This window comes from Budorcas taxicolor, chromosome 13 (genome assembly GCF_023091745.1).
Source record: "Budorcas taxicolor isolate Tak-1 chromosome 13, Takin1.1, whole genome shotgun sequence".
NCBI classification, from domain to species: domain Eukaryota; kingdom Metazoa; phylum Chordata; class Mammalia; order Artiodactyla; family Bovidae; genus Budorcas; species Budorcas taxicolor.
In genome coordinates, this window is record NC_068922.1 from 72,805,667 (window position 1) to 72,829,108 (window position 23,442).

The 23,442-nt window shown below is 43.3% G+C and overlaps 1 protein-coding gene across 1 annotated transcript in view; it reads left to right on the plus strand.

The window, feature by feature from the left end:
- The first annotated feature begins 552 nt into the window (after positions 1-552).
- Positions 553-23,442, plus strand: part of PKIG (cAMP-dependent protein kinase inhibitor gamma) — an 83,637-nt gene continuing 60,747 nt past the window's right edge. The window contains exon 1 of the mRNA XM_052651072.1: positions 553-673. The gene's annotated coding sequence lies outside the window, so the exon portion shown is untranslated. The remainder of the gene's footprint in view (positions 674-23,442) is intronic.

Here is a 23,442-nt window from a genome sequence, read left to right on the forward strand (position 1 = left end):
AACAAGGGGTTTTGTTTAGTTGGTTGGTTTGGTTTTGGTTTCAGTTTAAAAAAAAAAAATCTTTGGGGAATTGGCTGGCCGTCCGGTAGTTAGGATTCGGAGTTTTCACTACCCACGGGTGGTGGGCATGGAGAAAAAAAAAAAGAATTCTTTGTCATACCACTGCTTCGGAAATTAAAGAGAGAGGCATGCGCCACCCCTCCCACATCAGTTTTCTTCTTTAAATATTCCCAGTCTAGCAAGATTCCGCCTGCGGCTCCGTCATCTCTCCCAGAATAGTCTCCATCTCAGGTGCCAGAGAGAGAAACTGAGGCACGGGCAAGATCCGAAGCACAAGTCCTCCTCCCGGTTTGGCTGTCCCCTTTTCCCCCTTAACATTTCCTTCCTCTCCTGTCCCTCCGGGCCAAGTTTCAGGCTGCCAGCCCCCAACCCGGGTCCCTCGCGGCTCAGAACTGGGACTTCCACCCGCTGCCCCTCCTCGGCGCGCTCGGGGGCTGCGGAAGGGGCCGCGACGCCTCCTGGTCCCCTCCGAGCCGCCGTAGCGCGAGCCTCGGGAGTTCGGCAGCTCCAGTCGCCAAGGCAACGGGCTCCGCTGCGCTCGGCGGGCGCCTGGCAGCCCTGGGGAGGCGCTGCGGGCCGGTGGCCCGGGCTCGGCTGGCCGGCGGGACGGCAGGTGAGCAGGGGCCGGGCGGGCAGTCGCGGCCCCAACGCCCGGCTCCCGGCGTCGCTTCTTCGCAGCGGGCGAGGGGCTGGGCCGCTGGGATTTCCGGAAAGGAGACAGGGCCTGACCTTTATCCGCGGCTCCCCCCTCCTCCATCCTTGGCGCCGGGGAGGAGCCCCTCGAGCAGTTTAATTTCGTCGGGCGCGGGCGGGGAGTCACTTTGGGTTGTTCATTATGTTGGGGGTGGGGGGGGCAGTTAGCCTGATTCAAAAGTTTTTTTTAAAGCACGTCTTATTTGGGGGTGGAGAAAGAACTCTGAACTGCCGAAAATGTGCATCAGTGCGACTCTTTTGGGGCCAGAGAGGATTAACTTCTTTGTATATCAGTTTTCCCATCTGCAGAATGGGGACGATCATAGCATCTGTTTTAGAAGGTTATTACAAAGTAAATAATATATTTCAGATCTTTGCAGCTAAACCCTCAATCCTTGGGAGCTTTTATTATTACTACTACTACTAAAGAAGGTCCGTTATCGAGCATGTGTTGTGTTCCAGGGCCTGGGCTGATCGCCAAGGGTAAAAATAAGTGAATGAGACATCTTGTCCTCAGGGAACTCCACAGTGTTAAGGTATAAATAGGAGCTCATTGTGGTTCCAGCTATGATTTTCAGGGGACTGTGAATACACAGAGAAGGCAGTTAACCCAGATTTCCGGAGATGAGGTTGGGGAGGATGGTCAAAGAGAGATTCCAAAAGAAGATGCTTTCCGAAATGAGACATGACAGCTACCTTTGTATTGGCCGGAAGATGAAGCTGATGGAGTGCATAGTGCTCTGGGCAGAGAGAACAGACCACTGCAAGGTCCTGGGGAGAAAGTGCAGGCTTTTTGGACATCTGTTAGCATTTCATAGCCTGGTTAGAGACAGATTCTGGGAAGTGGAAGTGCTCTAGCTAGGTGTGTCTGAGAGAGAAGCAGGTGCCCTTCTGAAAGATTTTCTTGTGCCTCCCTGTAAGTTTGGACTTGGTCGTGAGGGTTGGTGGGGCACACCAAAGGATTTAAATCAGGGCAGTGAGTGTGTGTGGTGTGTGTGTGTGTGGTGTGTGTGTGTGTGTGTGTGTGATCAGAGGTGTGGTTTCCAAAAGATCACGGGTTTTTGTTCTCTCTTGGTCTCATCACTCCTCCAGTCTTTCACTTTGCAGCTATTCATTTATGGTGATTCAAAATTTAAAAAACGTATTTATTGAGCATCTGTTACGTGCCAGGCCCTGTGTAAGGAATCAGGTTCCTACCCTCATGGCATGTATTCTAGACATGTTCAAAGGTACATTCATGGAGACAGAAGTAGTCCAGTACGACTAGAACTGAATCAATACTGGAAGAGACCCATGCAGAGTGGTTTTTGGTTTTTTTAAGGCCCAGATCATTCAGGGTCACTATCTTGTACACTCTTGGCAGAACCATTCCCTTGGAACTACACCAAGAAGAAATGGCCAGAGAAGTGGGAGGAAAGCTAGGAGAGTGTAGTAAGGAAAGCCCAAGGAAGAGATCCATTTTGTTGGATGCAGTTGAGATTTCAAGTAAAATAAGTTACATGTTAAAATGCGCCTTTTGCTTAAGTAAATATAGAGGTCACCGAGAAACCCAGTTGAGCAGATTTGGTGAAATGATGGGGGCGGAATCTGTAATATCGGCATCTTCCAAAGGTTCAATGTAATATGTCAGTGGAATGAGGAGCGAGTGGGATGTGAGAAAGTAATGTGTAGGCAGCTCCAAAAAGTTTGGCTGTGAAGAGAGGCGAGGAGAAGGCTGGAGAGCAGTTGGGGAATCAGGTGAAGTCTTTTTAAGCAGAAGACAGACAGGAGCAGATGTAAATGCTGATGGTAGAGCCAGTAAGGGAGGGAGAGACTGAGAAAAATACAGATTTTCTCAGGGGAAAATAAATGGCACAAACAACTTGCCAAAAATGTGAGAGTGGATACGATCCACAGCACAGATCCTTTACAGAGTCTGATGACGTGTTTTTTTTTTTTCTTTCTGGACATATGGTAAGCAAGGTAATTGCTGAAAAGGAATGTGCCCATGTAATGCCAGCAGAAAAATAAAGATGTAAATGTGGAAAGTTCTATATTCCTTCTCATCAGATAGGAGACATTTATTGAACTAGCATTGTGTTAAGCCCTCTCCAGGCACTAGTCTCAGTTGAAAGCATGCTCTTTACAATAACCGTGGGAGAGAGAGAGCCTCTAGTGTAATTCCCAGCTTATGGATGAGGACATTGGGGTATAATGCTTAGCCCGGGTCATATAGGATTTGAATCCAGGCCTGAGCCCAGAGCTTTTGCTCTTAATCATTCCTTAAATGATATGATTGTCTACCTATGAGATGATTATCTGCTGAAAAAAATCCAAGAGAACTGAGTTAAAAATAAGCAAGCTATAAGAGAGACAAAAACCAATAGTTTTATACCAGCAGTAGAAGTAAGAAAATGGAATTGTAGGTGAAATGGCAGTAGCAACATGAAAAATAAATAGAGTATAAACCTTAAAATAAATGCACCCAGGCTAGTCAAATAGGATAAGAGTTGGCTGGAGGTTGGGGAGTATAGGTCAGGAAGCATGTTTGTATGAAGAGGAAGTAATTTTTTCTTTGGGAAAGTCAGGGTATTGATACCAGGAACAAAGCATGTAAAAAAACCAGATGTCTATTATGAGACATAGTGAGAAAATATGCAAAGATGTTGACTGTGATGTTTTATAATATTAAAAAACTAATAACAAACTGGCTAAATTGTGATACAGTCATGTGATGGGTGCAATCAGCCATTAAAAAAGAGGAAGGTGGGAGCCATATGTATGAGAAGGATGTTTACATCACATGGTTAGGTGTAAAAACAGATTTCACTTGGTTTCTGGTTTTGGTGTTTTCTAAGTGTATATATGTATATAGATAGATAGATAGGAAAGATGTCTAGACAGATGAGTTCTTTATTTTTTTTTAATATTTATTTTTTATTTAGCTGTGCTGGTCTTAGCTGTGGTCCACAGGTTCTTCAATCTTCACTGTGGCATGAGTGATCTTTTTAGTTGTGGCACGTGGAATCTATGTCCCTGACCAGGGATTGAACCCAACCTCCCTGCATTGGTAGCATAGTGTCTTAGCATTGCGTAGAGTCACTCCCATAGCGTAGTGACTTACTACCGGGGACGTTCCAAGATGAGTTCTTTAAAACAGTTTTTTATTTTTTTATTGTGGTAAGCAATCCATAAATTTATCATAACTGTATTTAAGTGTAAAGTTTAATAGTGTTAAGGATAGTTACATCCTTGTGCAATCAACCTCTCAAATTTTTTCATCTTGCAAATCTGAAACTTTATGCCCATTGAAACAACTCCATGTTTCTCCCTCTCCCTAGTCTCTGGCAACCACCATCCTACTTTCCGTTGCTATGAATTTGGTTACTCTGGATACTTCATATAAGTGAAATCATTCAATTTTTATCTTTTTGTGATTTTTTTTTTCTCATTTAGCATAATGTCCTAAGGGTTTCCCTGATGGCTTAGTGGTAAAGAATCTGCCTGCCAATGCAGGAGACATGAGTTCCATCCCTGGGTTGGGAAGATCCCCTGGAGAAGGAAATGGCAACCCACTCCAGTATTCTTGTCTGGCAAATCCCATGGACAGAGGAGCCTGGTGGGCTATAGTCTATGGAGTCACACAAGACTCAGGCACTACTTAGCTGCTAAACAACAACAACAGCGTAATGTCCTAAAGGTGCGTCAGTGTTGTAGCATGTCAGCATTTCCTTCCTTTTGAAGGCTGAATGATATTCCACTGTGTGGATATACACATTTTGTATATACATTGTATGTATGAACACGTTTTGTTTATTCATTCCATAGATGGACATTTGCGTTGCTTTCCCCTTCTGGCTATTTTGAGTAATGCTGCTGCAGATGATGAATGTGCCAGAAAGATAAGTTCTTTGTGTCCTGAGACCCATGGGGACCCTTTTATCCCTTTCCTTATTGCCTTAGTTTTCTTTTTTATGAGCATGAATGGCTTTCATAATCAGAAAAAAAAAACCCCAAAAAACAATAAGGGTATATCCTATTTGGGGAGATAGGGGAATAAAGGTTGAAAAAAAAAGTCAGACCTAGGCTGCAGGAATGGAATGAAGTGGGCTGATCTGAGAGACCATTCTGGAGAATCAACAGGACTTGACAACCAAAAGGTAAAGGAGAAAGGTGTGAGGGACAAAGCCTTGGGGGCCTGTAGGGAGAAAGGGCTTCGACTTGGGGAAGTGAAGTAGAGTGAAAGTCACTCGGTCCTGTCAGACTTTTGCGACCCCATGGACTGTAGCCCGCCAGGCTCCTCTGTCCATGGGATTTAGACTTGGGGAGGAGGGAGGAAATAAGGTTAGAGAGCCACCTGAGCCTTTTTGTACAGCGGTTTAGACTCTTTCCTGATAGTAGAGGGAAACCATTGAAATGAAGGGAAATGACTTAATCACATTCAAGTTATAGAAAGATCACTATGGCCAATCCATTTTGCGAGCTGAAGCCAGAGTGCAAAATTTCCCTTTGTGTTACTTACACTTGAACCTTTGTTAATTTCCTCTTATTTGAGACAAAGCATTGGTGCTAAAAGATGCATATCTACTCTTTTAAAAGCACCTGAAATATTTTAAACAAAGTCCTGTTTAGGTTACATTGATTCCTAATTGCATTCAGTTTTATCTTAACAACACAGTCTCCCATTACTTGACTTTCTACCTTTAGCAGGGAAAATATAATTGGGAAAGCAAACAAGAAATATAAACAACTCAAGTTACAGACCTTCAGTTAATTGCAAATATCTTTGTCTTTTGGGGAAAAGGGGGTCAATGAGGTAAACAGTGTCTTACCAAATTCTTATTACAAAGCAAAAATTGTTAAGAGTTCAAATGGACTCAGCTCATTACCTACTTCTCCTCCCACAAACCTGTAATGTCTCTGCTTCCAGAGCCTCCCAGAGAGGGAACTAACTGTTGTGCTGACATCTCATAAGCATTTTGCAGTTTTTAAGAGCTGCATGTCCAAAAGATGTGAACCCACGATCTCATTTCATTCCTCCCAATAATTCTTGGATAGGGATTATCATTCCTATTTTCAGATGAGGAAATTGAATTTCAGAGGATTGAAGAAACCTCCTAGCTCCTACACCTAATAAATTCTGGACTTTGAATCTAGGTTTTCTTATTTTCTTTTTATATTATAGCCTCTTCTTATGTACAGTTTTAAACATATACAAAAGTAAAAAAGATGGTATAATACATACCTTATACTCATACCCCAGCTTCAACAGATACCAACATATGGTCAGTTTTATTTGACCTGTACCCTCTACTCCCCCCCCACCATAGATTATATTAAAGTGAATCCTAAGACATCGTGTCATTTCATCTATAAATACTTTAATATGCATGTGAGAGGTAAGGATTTTTTCTTTCTCCTTTCCCTTCTATGATCACACTACTATGATCACACCTAAGAAAATGAACAGGAATGATTCCTCAACGTTACCTTGTATCCATTTGGTACTCAGTTTCTCCTTATCACGTAGATGTCTTTTCACAGTTGGTTTGTTGGAATTGGGATCTAAACAAGGATCACATCTGGGTGGTAGTGGCTTAAGTCTTTGAATCTGTAGCAATTTTGCCTCTTCTTTTTTCCCCTTACCTTTCATTTGTTGAAAACTCAGGTCATTTGTCCCATCCAGCTACTCTGGATTTGCCTGGTTATAGCCCTCTAATGTCCTCCTCCATTCCCTTTATTTTTTTTGGCTGTTGCTCTTTATGGGTGGTGCTGTGTGTCATATCAGTCAGTCAGTCAGTTTAGTCGCTCAGTCGTGTCCGACTCTTTGCGACCCCGTGAATCGCAGCAAGCCAGGCCTTCCTGCCCATCACCAACTTCCGGAGTTCACTCAGACTCACGTCCATAGAGTTAGTGATGCCATCCAGCCATCTCATCCTCTGTCATCTCCTTCTCCTCCTGCCTCCAATCCCTCCCAGCATCAGAGTCTTTTCCAATGAGTCAACTCTTTGCATGAGGTGGCCAAAGTATTGGAGTTTCAGCTTCAGCATCATTCCCTCCAAAGAAATCCCAGGGCTGATCTCCTGCAGAATGGACTGGTTGGATCTCCTTGCAGTCCAAGGGACTCTCAAGAGTCTTCTCCAGCACCACAGTTCAAAAGCATCAATTCCTCGGTGCTCAGCTTTCTTCACAGTCCAACTCTCACATCCATACATGACCACTGGAAAAACCATAGCCTTGACTAGACGGACTTTTATCAACAGGCAGTAAAGGCTGATTCTCACCTGTAAGATTGATCATGGGTTCAGGGGTTTGTTAGCATGATCCCTTCATTATAAGGTTCTCATCAGCCTTTCACAGAATGGTTTTTAGCAGCTGTTAATGATCATTGCCTCGATATACTTGCTATTTCATAGCATGTATGCGTGCTCAGTCATGAAGTCATGTTTGACTCTTTGTGACCCCACCAGGCTCCTCTGTCCATGGGATTCTCCAGGCAAGAATACTGAAGTGGGTTGCTGTGCCCTCCTCTAGGGGATCTTCCTGACCCAGGAATCAAACCCACATCTCCCACATTGGCAGGCTGATTCTTTACCGCTGCGCCACCTGGGAAGCCCGGATCCTGAGTCATGTTCTCAGTATGTGCTCAGAAAATAGAGCCTATGTATTCAGTTCAATACTGGTTGCCCACAGCATTGCTCTTCTGGGTTGGTCTTATGTGTTGGCAAAACTACACTGTGAGGGGCTGCTTGTATCAGTGCTTTTCCAACTGTACCTGCAGTTGGTGGGGGATTAGTAGGTAGAGGAACTGTTTGGGATATGTTCCAGCATAGCGGGAGTTAATCTGCTTTCCTCCCATTCCCAGTTCCATAAGCCTGCCTGCTGTGTGCCTCTACCTACCACCAAAAGGAAGCTTGAAAAAGAAGTGCTGGTGATCTAATTTGCAGCATAGATTAGTCACTCAGTTGTGTCTGACTCTTTGGGACCCCATGGACTGTAGCCCCCCAGGCTCCTCTGCCCAGTGGAATTTTTCAGGCAAGAGTCCTGGAGTGGGTTGCCATTTCCTTCTCCAGGGGATCTTCCCGACCCAAGGATTGAACCTGGGTCTCCCGAATTGCAGGCAGACGCTTTACCACCTGAGCCACCATGGAAGCCCCATGTAATTATACTGTTGCATAGGGTTTAACATTCAGTGTTTCTTGATGAGCTCTGCTTGTTGTATGTGGTGCATATGGCCATCTCTTCCAAACCAAACCGTTGGGACTTTTGTCGTCTGCTGAATATAGTGTACTTAGAGGGTCAAGAGAACAGATTACTTTAAAACAGCGCAGTCTCAGGAAAATCATAGACGTGTTTTTATGTATCCAGAGGAAGCAATACGAAGGCATCATTAGGAAGCCTTGGAGTCCTTTGGACGTGGGTTCAAGTCTTGGCCCTTTCTACTCTCTCCTACAAGTTACTTAGTCTTTCTTTCCTTTTTTTTTTTTTTTTTTAATGTTTTAATTTCCTTGATAACTTGTGGAAAAGCCCTATTGTGATTAGCATTTGAATAGGAGGATCATATTTTTTTTATTGAGTGAAAGTTTCTTTAAATTCTGTCATGCTTTACAGTTTTCACAAATATGATTTCATATAATCCCACAATAACCCTTTTTCTCCCACCCCTATAGTGCCCCTCCCATTTCCCTTGCCCCACTAGTAACCACTAGTTTGTTCTGTGAGTCTGCTTCTTTTTTTTTTTTTTTTTTAAAAACTTAACCTTTCTTTCTAAGCTTCAGCATTTCCTCATTGTAAAATGGATATAATGAAAGTTCCTCGTCTCTTGTGAGGACTGCATGAAAATAAAGGGCTCAGCACAAGGTCTGGCAGGTAGTTAGTAAGCACTTGACATTATCTGCTAACTGTTAGGGTTATTATAATGCCTTTGAAACATGTCCACTTATTCAGTGACCTTTTTTATACAAATTTATTTATTTATTTTTGGCTGTGCTGGGTGTTCTTGCTTCGTGTTCTTTCTCTAGTTGCTGTGAGCAAGGGCTACTCTCTAGATGTGGTGCACGGGCGTCTCGTTGCAGTGGCTTCTCTTGTTCTGGAGCAGAGGTTCAAGGATGCGTAGGCTTCAGTAGTTGCAGCTCAGGGGGCTTAGCTGCTCTGAGGCATGTGGAATCTTCTTGGACCAGGAATCGAACCCATGTCCCTCGCGTTGGCAGGGGAATTCTTAACCACCAGACCACCAGGGAAGTCCTTTTTTGGCAGAAGCCTGTAGAAGACCAGAAGAACAAAAAGTTCTTCTAAATAGCTCACTATTTGGTACCTTACTGTGTGTGTAGTAACCTCTTTATCAGACCTGGTATGGAAAAGGCATGTGCTTCCCTGGTGGCTCAGATGGTCAAGAATCTGCTCGCAATGCAGGAGGCCTGGGTTTGATCCCTGGGTTAGGAAGATCCCCTGGAGAAGGAAAGAGCTACCCACTCCAGTGGGCTTCCCAGGTGGCCAGTGCAGGAACCCACCTGACAATGCAGGAGGCATAAGAGACATGGGTTCAATCCCTGGGTTGGGAAGATCCCCTGGAGGAGGGCATGGCAACCCACTCCAGTATTCTTACCTGGAGAATCCCATGGACAGAGGAGCTTGGTGGTCTACAGTCCCTGGGGTCGTAAAGAGTTGGACACAGCTGAGTGACTGACACTTTCACTTTTCATGGAAAACGCACAGAACTGTTAAAGACCCAGTGCCTGACTTTGCATGCCCCTTGGGAAGACCTCCCTTATTTGCCTTTCTCACAATATTTGAATAGCACTCAGCACCTAGTCCCTTGCCTCTAAGATGATCTCTGTACTGTGGATATTTTTTGGCACTTATATAGGCCCCAGAGGTAGCACAGACTTCATCATTAACATAATCCACTGTCTCAGGCTGCTCTGCCCTCCCTGGGGTGTTGGCCTCATCTTCAGGCCAGCAGCAAAATATGGGCAGCAATTCTGGGCTCCAGATCCATGTACAGCACCTACCAAAGGAATAGAAACATTCTTACTTCCTCTGTTCTCCCAAGAGTGAGAATCTTTCTCACATCCCCCGCCCCCAGTACTAATCCTACAATGTCATTGGCCTGAATCGAGTCATGTGCCCATTTCGCGAGCCACTTCCTGTCACCAGGGCAACGCCATGCCTTGTTGACTTCAGCCTGGTTCTTAAAGAAGTTATTTACAACGGGGATGAAATTATCTTTAGGCCAATCCGGAACAGAATTGCGTGTCTGTTAGGAAGTTTTTCTGTGAGTAGGAGGAATGGATACCAAGTAGTTTGGTCAGCTAGGATTTGAATTGGCTTTAAGACAAATTATTTTTCTTTCAAAATATGAAAGATTATATGAAATCATTTCAAAAGACATCAAGTCCAAAATAGGCAATCTGTTGCTGGCATGGCACTGCCACAGTCTAGATCTTTCTCTCTTTCTGCTTCACTGTCCTTGAGGTCACCTTGAGGTCACAACTGGGCTTCTGGCTCTCCAACCAAACAGTCCTTCCTTGAAGCAGGAAGAAGTAGAAGGGAGGGCCAAGGACACCCTTTGAAATACCAGAAGCCTCGGCCAGCACGTACAGCTTGCACCTCATTAACCGTTTATGTCTGTGAGGAGGCTGCTGAATGTCCTTTCTTGGCTGGACACACCACTGTTCCCAACGTTAGAGGGATACCGTGCTGCGAAAGGGAGGGAGCGTGTCTGCAGATCTGGGGATGTGCAGTGCCCAGCTCTGAAGGCAGCCAGCCATAACCTCCATGCTTTCCATTTGGAGGAAGCCAGTCTTGAACGAGTATACTGTCTTTTTATTCAAAATCCAGTAATGAGACAGACTTGATATAATGTTTTATAATTTCATATTTTCCGTTTAACAACATCACAAGCGTCTCTTCATTCGGTTAATATTACAGTGTGTCTGTGTCAGTCGCTCAGACTCTTTGTGAACCCATGGACTGTAGCCCACCAGGCTCCTCTGTCCTTGGGATTCTCCAGGCAAATATACTGGAGTAGATTGCTGTTCCCTCCAGCCAGGGAACGAACCCAGGTCTCAAGCATTGCAAGCAGATTCTTTACCCACCTGAGCCATCAGGGAAGCCCTAATATTACAGCAGGAGCTTTAAATCCAATCTCCACTTAATGAATGCTGACAAAGCCTCTCCATTGTCACTGTAAAACTTAGCGTTTAATTTCCACAGCCTTCTGAATGTTCCCGGCTGGTAAATAGCTCTGCTTTGCTGTCTGATACAATAGCCACTGGCCATATGTGACTGTTTATTTTTTTTTTTAAGATTTGCATTACTTATTTATTTTCGGTTCTGCTGGGTCTTCGTTGCTGCACGCAGTTTTTCTCTAGTTGTTTCTAGATGGGGCTGCTCTTCATTGCGGTACACAGGCTTCTTATTGCAGAGGCTGTAGATGCATGGGCTTCATTCCGTAGCACAGAGGTTTGGTAACTGTGGCTCACAGTCTAGAGCACTGGCTCAGTAGCTGTGGCACATGGGGCTTAGTTGCTCCGCAGCACACGGGAACTTCCCAGACCAGGAATAGAACCTGTGACCCCTCATTGGCAGGCAAATTCTCAACTGTTCCACCAGAGTGAAGCTCCCTGAGTGTTTAAATTTTAGTTAATTAAAGTTGAATTAAAAATCCAGTCTCTCAGTCTCAATAGCCACATGTGACTGGTGATCACTGAATTCAACAGCCCAGATATAAAATGTTTCCATCATTGCAGAAACGTCTATTGGCTAGTACTGCTCTTGAGCACCAGCACACAGCTGTGCTCACCATTTGGTTTTAGGGAGTTTTAATAGTTCAAGTCACTTAGCTGGAACCAGATGGCCTGGGTTTGAATTCTCAGTCTGCTGTTTACTAGTTGTATTATCTCAAGCAAGTTACTTAACTTCTCTGTGCCTCGGTTTCCTTATTTGTAAAACACTGTTACTATGTATTAAAGAACTTATTATACGTACTGTGAGCTTCTTAGAATAGTGGGCTTCCCTGGTGGCTCAGTGGTAAAGAATCCGGTTGCCAATACAGGAGACTGGATTCAATCCCTGGGTCAGGAAGATCCCCTGGAGAAGGAAATGGCAACCCACTCTAGTATTCTTTGCCTGGGAAATCCATGAACAGAGGAGCCTGGTGGGCTGCAGTCCACAGGTCACAAACAGTCAGACATGACTGAGCCCATGCACCCCTACCCAAAAGGTGAATGAGTATTTAAAAAGTTCTTGTCAATTTTAGAGGTGGAAGAGACCTCTGAAAAGATTGAGAGAAAAAAATTCATCAAAATGTAGAACTTCTGCTGTGTCCAGCTCTTTTCGACTCCATGGATTGGACCCCGCCAGGCTCCTCTGTCCATGGGATTCTCTGGCAAGAACACTGGAGTGGGTTGCCATGCCCTTCTCCAGGGGACCTTCCCCACCCAGGGATTGAACCTGTGTCTCCTGCATTGCAGGCAGATTCTTTACTGTTTGAGCCACCAGGGAGGCCCTTTTGCCTTTGTACAACTTCACAAGTGGCTTTTCAGTGAAAACTGGAGATCATTTCCTGGGTGTGGTCATGCAGGAACTTTAATTGCTAGAACTCATGCGAAGAGTTGACTCATTGGAAAAGACTCTGATGCTTGGAGGGATTGGGAGCAGGAGGAGAAGGGGACGACAGAGGATGAGATGGCTGGATGGCATCACTGACTCGATGGACGCGAGTCTGAGTGAACTCCAGGAGTTGGTGATGGACAGGGAGGCCTGGCGTGCTGCGATTCATGGGGTCACGAAGAGTCGGACATGACTGAGCGACTGAACTGAACTGAACTGATTCTCAAAGAAACCACCTTGGTCTCTTACCAAGTATTTGGCAAGTGAACATACATTTTCAATGATTCCTCTCTTTTAACTGGCTGTTTTTTGTTTTTAATGGATTCTACTGTTATTAGTCCTAATCCCATCAAGGAGAGAGCTTCTACTTTATTTCATTTTAAATTGTTATATAGGGATTACTGTGCATCAGTTGACACGAATGATTATCACCAAACCCTATTGTTGGACATTTATTTCTCAGTTTTTTGTATTTTGGGTGTTGTGCTGTTGATCTTTACAGAAAGACTTTCTTCAATCAGTATATTTTAATCCAAGGACTTGGGAGGAATGCCAGCCCCTTCTTACTGAGAGGCCTGAATTTCAGTCTGGAAATCATCTTAATACCATAAAAGAAGGCATGTGGGCATGCCAGCCCTAATTGTGCTTTTGGCTTTAGCTCCATTTCTCTTTGTGGGCCACACTCAGATTCTAGATAATATTTACTGTTTGGTACACAAAAATTTTGTACTGTCCTAGAAAAATCTGTAATGCAAGTTGTTCTGATGGAACTCCTTTTTCCAATTCACATAGCACTTTATTTGAACCTTTTTTAAAATAGCGTTTATCACAGATAGTACTCCTCTATAAGTATTTTTGCGTTTGTTTTGTATCTACTCCTAAACTCTTAGCCTGTTGAGGACAGCAGTCTCTCACTGGACCTTTACAGATCCTAATCTACAGGCCCTCAATTTACGTTCCTGGAATGAATGAACGAATTTGTCATTTTCTATTATTACATAGCCATCTTTTATAGCATTTCCTTTGAATTCATTGTTAGTGGATAGTCTTCTAGTTAAGTCAGATTCCACAGGAGAGCAAAAAACAATGTTTATAAGGTGATGTTCAAACATGAACATCCATAGAAGGACTTCCCTGGTGGTCCAGTGGCTAAGACTCCACACTCCCAGTGCAGAGGAGGGCCTAGGTTTGATCCCTGGTTGGGGAACTAGATCTCACATGCTGCGACTAAGACCTGGGGCAGCCAAATAAATATTTAAAAAAAAAAAAAAAAAAAGCTAGAGGAATGTAAAGAAACCCCAAGTGCACATCATCTAAACTTTAACAATTAACATTTTACTTTATTTTTTAACAATGAACATTTTAGCAGCAATTTTTGATTTGGGTAGAGAGAACATGAAGGCTTTGGGGTGCCCATTTTGATTTTAGGGGGAAGACAGCAGAGCATATATGATGGGCAGTGTACAGAAAGAGGAGGCTGGTGGTCCACAGACAAACCTGCCTGCCTCCCCTGCAGGGCTGTGGTGAGGGTTTCATGGGTTGACACACACACAGTGCCAAGAACAAAGCCCAGCCACGTGGTGGGTGCAGCTGAAGGGCTGCCCCTGCCGCCGCCGTCGCTGCTGTTGCCACTGCTGTCACTGCTGCACAGGTTCGGGGGCTGAGTTTGGTGGCTGTGGCATTCAACTTACTTGGGACCCTTGGCCATCAGACTTGCTGAGCTGCAGTTTTTTGCATTTGAAAAGTAAGAATGATAATAGCATCTGATCTGCTACACAAGGCAGTGCAGTCATGCCTGTAAATGTGTTCTGGGTTAATTAACACTAATCCCAGTTTTCTGGGGGTGGTTTCCCATCTGGCAGGACCCCTTGGAGCTCTTGGGAGCTTTTTGTAAGTCAAGCTTGTCTCTCATATGGACTCTTGTTCTGAGATTTCCTGAGCCCCAGAGTCATTTGTCAGTCTAACAAATACTATAGCACAGTAAGCTTCATTTTTATTTGCAAAATGTTTGTTCCTGAAGCATGACAACAATTTCACTTTATATAGCTTGTCCATACTTGCCCTGGAAATGAAATACTTATCAACCAAGTTGATAAAGGGATAAAAATAGTTTTCCTAAGAAACGGTTTACAGGGGATTAATGTTGGAAAAAATTTCATAGCAGAATCTGTTTCACCATCTTTGAAATATAAACAGTATCTTCATTTGTCTATATTTTTCTTATAACACTTTGCTCAACTCCTAATTAAAAATAGCTTTCCCAAAGCCAGAATTCCTCTAAAAAAATCCATTTTCTTTTAAATGAAGGCTAAGTTTTAAACACTCTGCTTTCTCCTTAGCACTGCAAAGAATTCTAATTATGCAGAACATCCATCCAAACCACACACACACACATATCTGTCTAAGATAAGAGTTAGTAGATACTGTGGGAAGAGAAATGGAATATCCCTGATGGTTATAATAAATTTCTGCAGTGTTTGTTTGGACAGACAATCAACTGTCAGGTCTCCTGGGTATGAGAGTTAAATAAACCCAGGTCAGAAAGTCAGTGCCCCAAACTTAATTTCTCAGGAAGATAGTTCCTTCTCAAACCATTACTTGCCATTAGGTTTAGCTTTTTTTTTTTGTTTGATTTTTGTTCTTTCAGTTAGTAAAAAAAATGTCGTTTTTTTTACTATTTGTAATTTATGGCATCTTAAACATTTATAGACGTCTTCATTCAAAGAGACTAAACCCTTGTTCCATATCTCCGAATAACAAAAACAAATACAAACAAAAATGCAGTTTTATGTCAAAAAAGAGCAAGCTCTTAATTCCGCTATCTGGCCCCAATGACATATGATCTCTTAGCTTTATTTCCCATAGACTGTTCTATTTAAATGTTTTATTACACAGGCTCTTTTTTCCCCTGGAATCCAAGTATATTTTGGTTATGCTTCTTTTAAAAAGATCCAGCACAAATCAATTGTAGTAGTTACCTAGCCAGTGTTGTGTTAGAAGGTATGCCACTTCTCATATAAATTCAAATCTTACTGAAACTTCTAAATTGAAGGGATTGGCTGAAAGAACTTAGGATTTTTATAGCCGCAGGGCTCCTTTACTTCTCTGGGATACGTGTTTATGTCTTTTTGATTGAAGGGGATATTGGAAAGGGGTCTAAATGTACTGCTGATCCTCCTTGTTAATTGTTGAAAAATGAGGTCGGAAACTAGTTTTAAATTCTAGAGGACCTGGGAGATTTTATCCAGTGTCTGAGATTCACCTTAGTTTTTTATATGCTGGAACTTTAGGCTCGAATTTTTCTTTCATTTTTCGCATATATTGAGCATCTTCTGGGTGCCTAGCAGTGTGTAGGGTGTCTTACACATTTTAGCTCCTTTAATCTAACAGCAGCACTGGTAGGTAGATAGGACTCAAATACCCGGTTGCTTAGGCTGCGCACCTTCTTCCTTGATCCCTTTCATTGTTCTCTCCTCATCCAGTCCATTTGGTTGTGTTGCTATAGAAACAAATCACACCCTGCCCCAGCTGCCAACTGTGAGCCGCCAGACAGCAGCCTGGCCTGCTCGCTGGTCTCCCTGCTTCCCTTCCTGTCCCACTATAGGATGCCTAAAACTAATACAGTGTTGTCTGTCAATAATGTCGCTATAAAACTGGGGGAGGGGAGGAGAAAAGTGAGTGTGGACAGAAATGAGGGTGGAAGTTCCACGTTCATGATCAAAGGCCTCGCAGGGAGCTCTGTGGTGGCGCTGTCCAGTATGGTAGCCGTTAGCTGCACGTGGCTACTGCGCGCCTGACGGGGCTGGTCCAACCCGAGATGTGTTGTGCACAGTGGATTTCAAAGACTTAGTACAAAGATCAAGGATATGTCATTAGTGGTTTTATGTTGATTCCATGCTGAGATGATGTTTTGGAAATACTGGGTTAAATAGAATAGATTATTAAGGTTAAAAAAGTTTTGTGTATGCATACATATTATGTAGATTTGTACACAGTAGCCTCGTAGTAGTAGCCATGGTGTGTGTGTTTTTTTTTTTTAACTTTCTGAGATAGTTGTAGACTCATATGCTGTTGTAAGAAATAATACAGAGAGATCCCACTTACCCTTTCCCCAATTTACCTTGGTAATAGATTTCAGCTCAAATGTCACCTCCGCCAGGGAGCCTTCCCTGACCACTCTAATGTAGCCTACTTTCCCCACTTTTGTTCACCTGGCCTATTACTCTGTTTAATTTTATTCGTAGAATTTGCTTATGTTTGAAATTGTCTTTTTAAAATTGTTACTGTTTAATTGCCTTTTGCCCAGTAGAAGGTGAACTAAATAGAGTGGGAACCTTGCCTCTTCTGTTCGTTGCTTTATCTCCTGAGGGAGAAGAAAAACTCTAGACTCTGTGCTCGTTGCCTCTTTTAGGACCTCTCATTTAATGGGGGCTGGATTGATCCCCCCCCCCAGATTTTTATTATGAAAAACTTCAAACATACAGAAAAAAAATTTAAAGAGTACAGTGAGCATCTGTATCAAATACCTACATCAAACAGCATTAACATTTTGCCACATGTGCTTTATCAACATATGTGTCTGTTTTTCAATTTTTGCTGAACTGTTTGAGAATATGGTACTGATATAATTCACCTATGAATACAAAGCAGATCATCATCTTCCTTGATATTTATATCCACAATATTCACATCCTTCCTCCCCTATGCATTCTTGGAAAATACATTATCTCCATGTAAAAGTATTTCGTTCCATGTGAAAAGAAGTTCTAGGCTCAGATGATTTTAAACTGTCTTTCCACTTACATGAATATCTTGGTATTTGGAAGATAGACCGGGTAAGGGCAATGTTCCTATAAGACTACCTGACAATTTGCTGGACTTGTAACATCTTGTGTGTGTTAAACACTCAGTCATATCCAACTCTTTGTGACCCCATGGACTGTAGCCCACCAGATCCTTCTGTCCATGGGATTTTCCAGGGAGGAATACTGGAGTGTGTAGCCATTTCCTTCTCCAAGGGATCTTCCTGACCCAGGATAAAACCCAGGTTTCCTGCATTGCAGGCAGATTCTTTACTGTCTGAGCCATCGGAGGAAGCCATCAGGAAGACTTGTAACATCTTGGTCCTCACCTATTAAATACCTATTTGAGTGAGGAAGCCGTCAAATATTGTGACAACCCAATATGCCCTCCCCTTCTTCCCCATTTCCAAAAGGCCTTGCAGTGTCTGTGTAGTGAGAGTCATTGACCTAACTAGTCCCCTCGGGAAAGAGCTTTAGGTTAAATCAGAAGAAAACTTGGATTCACAGAATAACTGCACTCACTGTAACAATTCAGTATTGAGGGAATGGAGGCATGTGTGTTCTAGATTTGTATACATATTTATTCAGTTTATTTAATTGAGTAAATGTATCCATTTATTTGATTCTACCCCTACACCACCACCACCACTTTGCTCCAGAAAGACTATATGATAATTCTTGATTTATTTAACCACTAAGTATGTCTTCTATACCGGTCTGAATCAACTAGGGAGTGTTTGTAATTCTTGTGCTTTTCCCTAGAAAGGGACTTAAAGCAGACCCAGGGTCCCCTCAATTGCTTTTCTTCTCCCTGTTTAGCTGGAGGTGCCGAAGGGTGTATCTCGGTGCTGCTGTCTGTTCTGCACTGATCTCTCCTTTTCACTGTTGCCTGTCAAAGTCCATTTGTCACGCTTATCTCAAATGCCATGTTGGCTGTGGGTCTTCCTCGGCGCCCTGCATCAAGATGTAGTCTAAACCCCTCTAACACATTCTTTCTCGTGCCTCTGGCCACAGACTGCCTCGTGTTGCATTTGAGTGTATGTTTCCCTTATCTCTTGCATATGTTTTCGGTCACCATTCTCTGGGCAACTCCTTTGTGATAGGTCTTGTTCAGGATTCTGGAAATGGCGATGACTGTCTCCTAGAGTGTCCCATTTTCTTCTTACTTTTCTCTCCTGATAATAGGGTATCCTCTTGTTCCTTTCAGAGAAGGCAGTGGCTCCCCACTAAGTACTCTTGCCTGGAAAATCCCATAGATGGAAGAGCCTGGAAGGCTGCAGTCCATGGGGTCACTAAGGGTCAGACACAACTGAGCGACTTCACTTTCACTGTTCACTTTCATGCATTGGAGAAGGAAATGGCAACCACTCCAGTGTTCTTGCCTGGACAAGAACAGAGTCGGACACAACTGAAGTGACTTAGCAGTTAGCTTGTTCCTTTGTATCCCAGGTGGTGCCTGGTAAAATGCCTTTGCAGTGATTCATGTATATTTCTGCATTGGGCCTGGGATCCAGGGAAACAAGCACTTCCAAATGAGATCTGAGTTCAATCATGGCACTGCCACTGTGCGACCCTGGGTGAATCACTTAACCTCTGTAAGCTCCAGGTTCCTTATCTAGAAAACACTGAAAATAGTATCTATCCTTCAGGATTGTTGTAAATTTAAAGATGAATTATATGAAGTTCCAGGACTGTTTTCAGCACATAGTAGGTGCTCATTCAGTGGTAGTGATTATAAGGGAAGCTCAGTGCTTCCTTTAGGTCACTTGAACAGTACGATTATTTAGGACCTTAATTGTCTTAAAGGAAGCACTGACTTTGTCTTGGGGGCCTCTCCCAGAAGAAATAAGCCCTAGGGATGGTCTGGCCCATCACTGATTAACTGTTCCCTTTTTAGAGTCAGTGATCTGAGTCTCTGTTTTTGAGCTACTTATATAATATATATCACCTGTTATTTGTGTATTTTTAGCAGTGGGAGCCAAGTAATCCCAATCCTGTCTGTAAAAGAGCAAACTGTTTACCAGAAACAGAGGGTTTTTTTTTTTTTTTCTTAACACTGACTCACACTGACTCATCCATCTCATTTTCCTTCCCTCCCCTCATAACAACCTTGCAAGGGAGAGAATTTTGGGGGAATTTAGTTGGCTTACCTTTTTTTCTTGTTTTTTTTTTTTTTTTTTTTTTTACTTTCCAAACATGAAAGCTTGAAGGTGTCACATGGTTAATTCCATCTCAGGAAAGGCTAAGGTCTATGCTGCCCTGAGGTGGCCAGAATGACCAGTGCCGTGTAGCCAAACATCTCACATAAAACCTTGTCTAGACAAACCAATTCTGTTGGCTGAGAGATTGGACGAGTGCCTGAAACGCACACGTTAATCGACTTAACACATGTTGTCAACTCAACTTCATTTCTTTTTGAACCTAGAAAATTTCTTCTTTTCTGCTAGGAAACCTGAGCAGAATTATTAATAGAACCAGAGCCTATGATGCCTAAACGGTCAGATTTGAGATGACTGACACAGAATTCAAGCAGCAGCACATTAGAGTCAGTAAAATGGGGAAGGAAGGTTCTAGATCAGAATGACTGGTATCCTTATGCCTTCATTTGACATTTGTTGTGTGAATATTGACTGATCATCCGTGATGTGCCAGGTGCTTGGGCTACAACAGTGAATAATAAAAAGACGATGCCTGCTGTCATGGATCTTCCCTTCTGATGTGTGTTCCTAACAAATGCTGTGGTGGTAGGAACAGGGGATGCTGTGGAGGCAGAGAAGTGCCTTGGCCTGTACGTGTGAGCACGTGGGTATCCATGGGGATGAGGGGAGGAAGGAAGGCTTCCTGGAGGAAAAGGCATCCAAACTGAGACTGGCTCGACGAGGAAAGGTGTAACTGGAAGAAAGGCAATAGGATGGGGCCAGGCGGCAGCAGAGATACCAGATAGACAGGGCCAGGGGTGTGAAGGCCTCAAGGTGGGAAAGAGCTCGCCTTTGGAGGAAGTAAAACAAGTTCCAGTGTCAACAAAAGACAGCTAAGTGAGGGTGAATTTAGGCACAAGCTAACTTTGGATAACCTGACAGGAACATTGTGGATCTGTTTATAGTCTCAGACTGTAAAGAGTCTGCCTGCAGTGCAGGAGACCCGGCTTTGATCCCTGGGTCAGGAAGGCCCCCTGGAGAAGGGTACAGCTACCCACTCCAGTATTCTTGCCTGGAGAACTCCATGGATAGAGAAGCCTGGAGGGCTATAGTCCATGGCGTCACAAAGAGTCAGATCCGACTGAGCGACTAACACCTTGTTAATCAAAAACAATTTTTTTTAACTGGGGTAAATTTTACATACAGTGAAATGTTCATGACAAGTACATATATTTATCCTTGTAACCAATGCTCTATTTGTTTTTTTTCTTGGCCACACTGCACAGCATGCTGGAAATCCCTGACCAGGGCTCGATCCCAGGCCCCCTGCAGTGAAAGTGCAGAATCTTAACCATTGGACCACTAGAGCTTTATTTTTTAATTTATTTTTTTTAGTGTTATATTAGCTGCACGTGTCACAAATCTCCTTTGGAGGAGGGAGTGGTTATTCTGAGGTGTGCTTCTGACATAACAAAGGTCCGTCTAGTCAAGGCTATGGTTTTTCCAGTGGTCATGTATGGATGTGAGAGTTGGACTGTAAAGAAAGCTGAGCACCGAAGAATTGATGCTTTTGAACTGTGGTGTTGGAGAAGACTCTTGAGAGTCCCTTGGACTGCAAGGAGATCCAGCCAGTCCATCTTAAAGATCAGTCCTGGGTGTCCATTGGAAGGACTGATGCTGAAGCTGAAACTCCAATACTTTGGCCACCTCATGTGAAGAGTTGACTCATTGGAAAAGACCCTGATGCTGGGAGGGATTGGGGGCAGGAAGAAAGGGGATGACAGAGAATGAGATGGCTGGATGGCATCACCGACTCGATGGATATGAGTTTGGGTAAACTCCGGGAGTTGGTGATGAACAGGGAGGCCTGGCGTGTTGCGATTCATGGGGTCTCAAAGAGTCGGACATGACTGAGTGACTGAACTGAGTCTGAACTGAGTCTGACATAACTTCACAGGTAAGCCTGCTCAGGATGATTTGAAATCCTGGGGTATGCTGGAATGATGGAAAATGAGCAAGAGGAGGAAGACAGACCGTGATGGGTGTAAGAGGGGGAAATGGACTATGAGATGAGAAAGCCAGCATGCATACTCAGGCATGTCCAACTCTTGTGACCCCATAGACTATGGCCAGCCAGGCTTCTGTGTCCATAGGATTTTCCAGTCAAGAATACTGGAGCAGATTGCCATTTCCTACTCCAGGGAATCTTCCCAACCCAGGGATCAAATGCCATTTCCTACCATTGGGCATCTTTGCAACCCAGAGATTGAACCTGCATCCCTTGCATCTGCTGCATTGACAGGCAGATTCTTTATCAACCCTACCACCTGGGAAGCCAGAGGAAAGCTTCCCCAACTAAGGATCGAAGCCATGCCCCCTGCAGTGGAAGCGAGAAGTCTTAACTACCAGGGAAGTCCCAGGGGATGGGTTTTGAGCAGGACCCAGACCTGATGCTCACTGCTTGCTAGCTTAGAATGCCCTGAGGCTGGGGAGGGGCACCAGCTGGACAGGACTGGAATGGGTAGTGGTCTGCCGGTGGGTGGAGAATGGTCCAGGATCTACGTTTTCCTAAGCTGTTTTTAGCAGAGGACAAACCCCTACGTGCTTTGTAGGATCTGGAGCATCTACACAGAGCACAGAAGATTGTGGTTTTCCAAGGTCTCCCTGGAAGGAGTCCCAGGCCACCTACATTTTGAGGAAAGCCTCCTGAAAGCATGCCTGGCTTTCCAGGCAGTGTTCCTCCCAACTTCATTGATGAAATACAGGAAAACAGTCACCTTATTGAATTTTTTTTGTTTGTTACCTACCATACACGTGACATTTTCCTTTTCTAGAAGTCAGGTATTAAAAATATTGTTACAGTTTGGGGGTTTAGGGATTTACTGAAGCTTTTATCATTTAAATGTTCTGACTATTTCAATATCTGGGTTTTTGACATAGTGCCAGAAATCACTGAACGTGTTACTTTGCTCTGGCTAGGGTTTCCAGGACTATGTTAAATAGACATGGCAGGAGTGGGGCATCCTTGTTTTGTTCCTGATCTTAAAGGAAAAGCTTTCAGGTTTTCACTGTTGAGTATGATGTTAGCTGTGGGCTTGTCATATGTGGCCTTTATTATGTTGAGTTACATTTCTTGTATACATTATTTGTTGAGTGTTTTTATCATGAAAGGATGGTGATTTTTCAGAATCTACTGAGATGATCATATGATTTTTATCCTGCATTTCTATTAATGTAGTATGTTGCATTTATTGATTTGCCTATGTTAAGCCATTCTTGCATCCAAATTAAATTTGATTTCAGTGTATGATCTTTTAATATGCTCTTGAATTCAGTATTATAGTTTTTTTTGAAGTCCATTAAAAATTTTTATTTATTTACTTTTGGCTGTGCTGGGTGTTGCTGCATGTGGGCTTACTACGGTGTGCTGGCTTCTCATTGAGGCGGCTTCTCTTGTTGTGGTGCATGGACCCTAGGGCTCGTGGGCTTCAGTAGTTTCAGCTTGGGGACTTAGTGGCCCCGAGGTGTGTGGAACCTTAGTTCCCTGACCAGGGATCGAACCCACGCTCCCTGCCTTGCACAGAGGATTCTTAACCACTGGACTACTAAGGAAGTCCTATGCTTAGAATTTTGATGGCTATTTCCATTTTCATCCTTGGAAGTTTTCACTAGTTTCCACTGTAATCTGCCGACTGAACTGGCTTTCTTTTGACTTATGAGATACAGAGTTCCTTATAACCAGATATTCTGTGAATGTCACAAAGCATCAAAGCAGGTGGAAAAGCAAGTCCAAATGGCTAGAGTATATAATTTCAAGATTTACTAAGGAATACATGTATCTAGAGGTTTTGATAAGCTCCTTTTATTTTTCCATTAAAAATTAACATGTTCGTCAATATCCAAGATATTCCTGTAGCTATTCTATAAAATGCTAAAAGGTAAATCAACGTCCCTTTCTTTTCTTCTTTCCATGTTTATGTTTTCTCGGTGATGTATCCTTTTATCACTCTACTTCTTATCTTTTCAAAAATACGTTTATTTATTTGAGTAGACAATACCATCTTATAGTACAAAATTCACAAGTTATTCCCAGACATATGGTGGGAATTCTACTTCCGGTCGTGGCAGTCTAAGTCATTGGAATCAACCATGCTGAT